Source organism: Schistocerca piceifrons, chromosome 2 (assembly GCF_021461385.2).
Source record: "Schistocerca piceifrons isolate TAMUIC-IGC-003096 chromosome 2, iqSchPice1.1, whole genome shotgun sequence".
Taxonomy (NCBI): Eukaryota; Metazoa; Arthropoda; class Insecta; order Orthoptera; family Acrididae; genus Schistocerca; species Schistocerca piceifrons.
The window spans coordinates 629,647,365-629,654,110 of record NC_060139.1 but is presented as its reverse complement, the minus strand read 5'-3'; the positions used below and the strand labels follow the sequence as shown (position 1 = coordinate 629,654,110).

The 6,746-nt window shown below is 44.1% G+C and overlaps 1 protein-coding gene across 1 annotated transcript in view; it reads left to right on the top strand.

The window, feature by feature from the left end:
* The first annotated feature begins 4,564 nt into the window (after positions 1-4,564).
* Positions 4,565-6,746, top strand: part of LOC124777343 (fibronectin type-III domain-containing protein 3A) — a 317,923-nt gene continuing 315,741 nt past the window's right edge. Inside the window, exon 1 of the mRNA XM_047252707.1 lies at positions 4,565-4,753. The gene's annotated coding sequence lies outside the window, so the exon portion shown is untranslated. The remainder of the gene's footprint in view (positions 4,754-6,746) is intronic.

The window sequence follows — 6,746 nt, the reverse complement described above, 5'->3', positions numbered from 1 at the left end:
ACGAAGGGCGAAACGCTGTTGCAAACATTGAATGCTGCGGTTGTTGTCGGCAGGGTTTTGGTACAACCTTGCTGCCCGCCGCCCGTTTCTATTTGCTTTTCCATAAGTTAACAGCATGTCGGCAAGCTCTCGATTCGAATACGCAACCAGTATGTACAACGCTGTATCACATCCACTACAAGGTGATTCAGCAAGAGAAGTGAATAGGACACAACATTATCAGTTACTGTGGCAGGAGAGCGCTAGGGCATGACGTATGAGGAACAGTGCCACCCTCTAGGAGGAAACCATGCATACTGTAACTGTGGCTGTATGGTACAGTGCGTATTAGACCGCAGTCTCTGTAACTAAGTATGACTGAATAAAAGGTCTATGGCATAGAAACCATACATTTCCAGACATAAGTTCATTAGACATTTTTGTTCCGTATCTTCTCATTGATCAATCCCTAGAGTTAGTACACGGTGGAAAAAATCGCTCTGTATAAATGGTTTGTTGTAATTACTTGTGACAGGTAGAGCAGCGAACAGAGTGCATTAGTGTCGATCGTGTTTGGTGTTGTTATCAGATCTGGTAGGGTATATAACGTGTGCGATCAGCATCAGATGTTGAGTGACCACTGTGAAGGACACAAATATGACGTGCATTCGTATGAGACAGCGTTATCAGCACCCGACAGACTTTGAAAGATTATTGTAAGTTTGCAAGCGGCCGTCTGGTCGAATCGTGCTTTATCCAGACTTGGGGAGTATTCGGATGTGACGATGACCCGATGATGGACTGCAAGGGAACGTGAGGGAATACTCGGCGTCAAAGTTCCGGTTGCGCACATATAACATTGTAACCTCTGCACGTCTGCGCCTGCTATCTGAGAACAATTAATGGACTCCTCGCAGCCTTGTGTATCATTCCGTCCAACTGGTCGGTGTCTAGCAGCAGCCGTACGCAGAAACTACCGTCCCACGCGTAGGGTGCCCCTAAAGCCACAAACGGGTGCATCTGGAATGGTGTCATGTCTGGGAAACATGAACTGCTGAAGTATGGCTTCGCGTCGTCTTCAGCGATGAATCACAGTTCTGCATTGCCCCGGATGACCATAATTCACGGGTATTGCGGCTATCTAACGAGAGTTCCTACTTTTTTGAAAGGGCACAATAGTGTTACTCCTGGCGTGATTGTGTGGGTATGACTTCATGTCACGGTTGGTAGTGATTATGGGAATTCTGACGGTGCAACTATAAATTACGAACATTGTGCGTCCTGGGGTGTTGTTACTTCACATACGAGAGTATCGTGGTGCATTTTTCAACAAAACAATGCTCGTCTACACATGGGACTTATCTCTGTGAACTGTCTGCATGATGTTGAAGTACTTCCATGGCCACCAAGATCCCCATATTTGTCCCCGATAAAACATGTGTGGCCCCAGCGCAGATGACAATTCCTTCCCCGTGTCAATATCCAGTATATCAAGGACCAGTCACAGCAGCTGTGGGCCAGCTTTCCACAGGTGAAGATACAGCGGCTTAGTGTGGACCTGTCCACATGTTGCCAAGGTTGTTTCGAGAACGCTGCAAGATTTTCGCTGGGAAGTCCTTAGTCCTTCCACATCCTTCATAGTCCAGACCTCTCCACATGCGATTTCTACAGTTTTGGAGCCCTGAAGAAAGACATTCGTGGGCATCGATTTGCCTCGGACGAAGAAACGCACGACTGCGCACAAACTTGTTTCCCAGGCAACGGCCAACACTTTTCCATGAAGGCACTGACCGTCTTGCCTCACAGATAGATAAATGTATTAACATTTATTCCGATTTCTTTCGAAATAATAAACAGTTTACTTACTTTTTTCCATCGTTTTCATTGGAGTGCGCCTTATATATGGTAATATATGTTAAAAAACAATGACTGAGCATAAATTGTCTTTCACTAGTAACTAGCTCGGATTATTTGCTGTAAAATTCATGTGCTTATGATGTCGTTGCCCTCATGTCCTATGAACCTAGTGCTAGTCAGCAACCGATTAAATGTCAGTAGAACGGTCAGGAAAACAGTACACGAAGCAATGAGTGCGAGGGGTCGAACAGGACTGATGAGTTTAAAACAATATTAAAAATACCGACAGTCATCGTTAATTTCAAGGCAAATATTTGGTAGGAGCAAATGGTTCAAATGGCTCTGAGCACTATGGGACTCAACATCTTAGGTCATAAGTGCCCTAGACTTAGAACTACTTAAACCTAACTAACCTAAGGACATCACACACACCCATGCCCGAGGCAGGATTCGAACCTGCGACCGTAGCAGCCTCGCAGTTCCGGACTGCAGCGCTGAACCGCACGGTCACCGCGGCCGGCTTGGTAGGAGCAACACAAGCGCAAAAATTGCAGTAGGCAATTTGGTCACCCCTAATCGTACCACATAAAAATGATTATATAAATATTATTTGTTCCTAGACGGAAAATGCACTTCTGTATGTTTTTGTAAACACGCAGAATGCAATAATGTCCTATGTTACGTGGCAGGAAGCAATTCTCGTTACTGTTTCGTAAAACGGTCTCCATAGATCTTCACGAAGTTTTACCTGTATTTTTTTAATAGCGTGTTTGGCGTCTCACACCACTTTCTAGATGACTCAAATGGGTCTTGTCCGTGTACCTGACGCCCGACTTGTGTATAATTATGTCACCAACCTCTCCTTACTGCTGGACTCCAAAGGCGATATCATCTTTCTAGTTGTTGTACGAAAGCTGTAGTACCGGCGCAAATTGTTTCCTACACAAGTCGGATTTATGTGTGGTGGATCCGCAAAGAAGCTTAGTCAGATCTGTAATAAATGACATGTTATCAGCCACCAGTATTTGATATTCTAATTCTGAACTATTACTTTTTCTTGGGTCAGAATCAGGCGCTGGTATGCACTTACAGAATGGGCGAAACCTGAAGTGCAGCAATGAATCTGAAATCACCTGTGTGTGACAACGCGTGTTTAGTTACAAATTTTGAATGTTACAACACAAACAGATGCAAGACAAGAATATCAGTGAAAGTTAACCGCCCAACCTCATATCCTTTATTTTTAAGATGATTACTTGTATTCAGTTCGATCTGTTGTTACTCTCAATTGATAATCTGAGGACGACTTTTACGTAGTGATGATTAATGGGAGACCAAACACAGATTCTGTTCGTAAGTAAGATTCCAAGTAAATGAAAGATGGGCGTTAATAAAGAAGAGTACGTAGTACACAGTTCGTTTCTGCCCTCTGTCTTTGCATATGTTTGCCCAATCCCGTATGTAGGTATGCTACTGGGAATATGTGCCTACGAAACCTGATTTATTTCTCATAGTTCGTTGTCTGAATCTGTCAATAAAAGACATAGGCCACATATTTATGACGAGTTGTGTAATTGCTAATGACGTACTATACGATGTTCGTTGTTTACTACTATTCTAGCAAATTTAAAACGTCGTCTAGGCATTGTTTGTAGGAATACTATTCCAGTGTAGTATCGCAATAACGAAAATATTGAAGAATACTATACAAACTCTCAGCTTTGATCAGCAACACTGTCGATGAGCATAGCATTGTACTATGATTTCATACGGCCATACGTATCTTAAATAATAAAGTATCGAGAAGTTTGAAGGAATATGGATATTTTTTGCGAGGAAGTTCTTGTTATGAATGCCTTCAAACATATTGAGAATTTGAAGCAGTCACATTGTGATGGGGAAAAAAGAGTTTTTTTCCATCTGGGTTGGAAATACAAACATGGACTGTGCAATACATAAAAAGTATTGCCATGACACGTTCATTGGATTCGCCAATCCACATCTAAACTAAGACCTTCCGAACTAACGGCTACATCAGGTTGCACCAGAATTCAGTTTGTCATCAAAACTTTCATTGAAAAGAACTTCCTTATGTTTGTTAGATATTTGTTGGGTCGTCCACTCACAACCAAACGGTCACCTACCAGTTTAACCTAGACTTGAGGTAACTTTACAGAACAGTCTGTCGCCTTAGCCTCCATTTAAAATAAATAAGTAAACAAATAAATTGTACACCATATTGCGTGACGATACTGATCAGACAAGAATGGTAGTACTGCAATCATCAATACGCCCGAGAAAACGACCCTGTGACTACACAAATGTGCAAATCGCAACGGCAAGGCAACTACAAAGTGCGGTCCGTCTAAATATGGTATGGTTCTTCCTGCTTGCAACAATACATCGGTCTGCGCAACGAAATTCGCTGTCGTGAAGCCATCTCTTTTGTCGCCCCGCTCTGCCACGTATGCAGTCAGTGAAGACTTTTCACGGATTCTCTTCACAACACGAAGACATCTAGCCGAGAATGGCAAAGTAGACAATAGGAGTGGACCGTTCTGTTCCGTTCGTTCATTGACTCGAGCATAGTCGAGTGACTGACCTTCTAGAGTAGACTCGCTTCGACGCGACGGCCAGACGCGCGCGCCGCGCTGCGGCTGGCTAGCGAGTCTCTCAGGCCTTTCCCCGAATCCGCGACACGTAAGCAGGCTCAGTGAGTCCGTGTGCTTCGTGGCGTGTGGACGTGTGCCGTTGTGCAGCGTGTATTATCTCAAAGCCTTGTAGCGCAAGGCCCCTGTTTGCTACGCCGAGTGCAAGTTTCTGTTTACCGCACGCGTGGACACCAGTGCTGTGACAGATAGCGTGCGTTAAGCTGCGTGTGTGCCGTGCTACCGGTGCAGCCTACTTCAAACGTCAAGTAAGTACTTCACAGTGCAGTCGGAGAATCCACAGATGTAGAAATTCAAGTACAAAAATTCTCCTGTACGTAAGAAGTGCGTTTTTAGTAGGTCAGTGATGGTTTTGTCAGTTTTAAGATGATGTAAGCAAAAATCAGAAAGCAAGTGTTTTCAGTGTCACAGATAAAATAGTAATTACGTACTTTGGATAAAAGTGTAACGTTGTTATGAGCAGCATCGCAGGTGTGGTGCAGTGTATTTTTGTTACTGTAATGACTTGTTGATTTTAAGTTGTATGTGTTATGTAATGCAATGTGGGCGCCAACCACAGCAGGAGCATTTCCCCCCGTCCCATGTAGCGAGCCAGGCACCGTTATGCGACACGGCCTCAATATCTCCCGTCCGGCGGCGGCCAGCGGATGTTGTAGCCGGGTCTGTCGCGGCGCACGTTGCCGAGAACGTCAGGGCGGCTGCAACCCCGCCACGCCCAGGAAGGCTCCCGCCCGCCTCAAGGCTGCCGCAGCCATGCCACGCAACAATAACACTTTGCCATGTGCGGGCAACATGTTTGCGATCGGAGCCGGGCTGCCCTGGCGCGCTTGTTTGCGCGTGGGAGTGAATCTCTTTGCAAATGTCATGTCCCTCTCACGCCGACTGCCCGTCCGCTGTGCTGTGCGTGACGCCTACGCTTCTCACGCGTGCGGAGCACGTGTCGACGGCGCGTCGCCGCGTGTCAAACTTCCTAGGCCTGGGCAGTACCGTTCGTAAACGTTTATCAATTTTGACAGACCAAGATGGATGCGTGTAATTGCTACCTTCATTACCTCTAATGGTGATTGTCATTTTTTTTTAATATAAGTGACTTGAGCTCTTGTTGAAATTGTTTTTTGTAGCAATTGCGTAGTAAAACCCCGTTTCAGTTCGTGTAAGGTATGTGTACATAAAGATACTTGTTGGGGGCTTGTCCATTATCTAATACATGTTTTCTGAATTTGTCCTCGGATGTTTCGTTTTTATAACGTAAAATTCGTAAAATATGATACAGAGCGTTAAATATGGCGCTTAAGTAATCACTTAAGCTACAGTTCGATTTATTACCACAACCGTTACTTCGCATTCACATTCGTAGACTTCTCCAACTCTCAACCAGATTATCATCATCCACAACCTAGAGCTCGGGCTACTCTACCGACCGGCCTGTCAACGCCGGGGTTTCGAGCTGGGTGGCGGTTTTTTTTTTTTTTATAAATAATAGTTCATCAAGGAACTACTTTACAATGCAGTTGAAGCATCAACAGACGTAGAAATGCAAATAAAAATTGGTGGTATACGTAGGGCGTCAGTCTTTGTCAGTTATAAGAAGATTCGAGCAGAAATGCGGAAACAGGTGTCTCCATTGTTTCGGAGAAAATAGGAATTAATACAGATATTAAAGTATTTGCGACGTCAGGTGGATACAGAAAACTTTTAAGTTTTATTGTATACGTGTGCACCCAGAGAATAATTCATGTATCATCATCATTGACGTGTAAACATTCTGTATTCTCTTGAAGATGACTGCATACACCCGAGTTGCAGCTAGAATGTCATAGGTTCTGATACTGGTGCAAATACTATGTAATTTCAGTTCATCGTCGAGGCTTTCCAAGATAACATTCTTTCGTCGAGGACATAAGGCTATTATCCTCATCTTTTATTCGTTTTTTCGTGCTCTCTGGGAGGGGGGGGGGGGGGGGGAGGTCGACAATCCATGAGTTTCGTGATGAATGACGAAATCATTTTTTTATACTTCGCGATAGTTGGATCTAGGTATACTTGCTACTATTCAATGTCCATTTCATGTTCTGGCTTTCTTCAGATTGATGCTGAATTGATAGACTACCTAGCGAGAACAGTTCGCTCATTCTTTAATGTCTGGGTATACCCTTACTACCTCGAGCGTTAGGTATAACTAGCCATGGTAACTATGCTGTACATAGTACCGGAACACATTCACAAAATCTCTGGAAAAAA